Source organism: Propithecus coquereli, unplaced genomic scaffold, assembly GCF_000956105.1.
Source record: "Propithecus coquereli isolate 6110/MARCELLA unplaced genomic scaffold, Pcoq_1.0 Scaffold39, whole genome shotgun sequence".
Lineage (NCBI taxonomy): Eukaryota > Metazoa > Chordata > Mammalia > Primates > Indriidae > Propithecus > Propithecus coquereli.
In genome coordinates this window covers 6,935,554-6,936,166 of record NW_012149618.1, presented here as the reverse complement: position 1 = coordinate 6,936,166, position 613 = coordinate 6,935,554, and positions in this window count along the sequence as shown.

Below are 613 nucleotides of genomic sequence, written 5' to 3'. Positions count from 1 at the left end.
TTTTGATTATTATATCTTCTCAATTAATCAAGCTAAAAGCCAGTAGATAACATTATCATAATGAAATGCTATCTTTATCTTTGATAATACTGTGTTCTTTACTCTTTATCTGAGAGTCTGTTTTATCTGATATTAACATACCCATTTCAGCCTTCTTAGGCTGACTGTTTACATAGTATATATTTTTCCATCTATTTACTTTCAATCTTTATATTTAATCTTTGTCTTTATACCTAAAATGTGTCCCTTATAGACAACATAAATTTAATCTTGCGTTTAAAAAAATCCATTGTGATAATCTTTGAAATGCTTGGTCCATTAGCATTTAATGAAATTATTAATATGATTGGATTTAGTTCTATGAATTTATTATTTATTTGGTGTCCCTCTTTTCCATTGCTCCTCTGTTATCCCCTTCTGCCTTCTTTGGCATTATTTACACACATTTTAGAATTCTTTTTTAATGTTATGTATTGGAATTTTAGCTATGCTTCTTGGTATTAATATTTTTAGTTGCTGTTTTAGGGATTGCAATATATATCCTTAGTTTTCTGGAGTCTGAGTTAATCTTAGATTTAATGATTTAGAGTTAATCTTATACTATTTCACATGA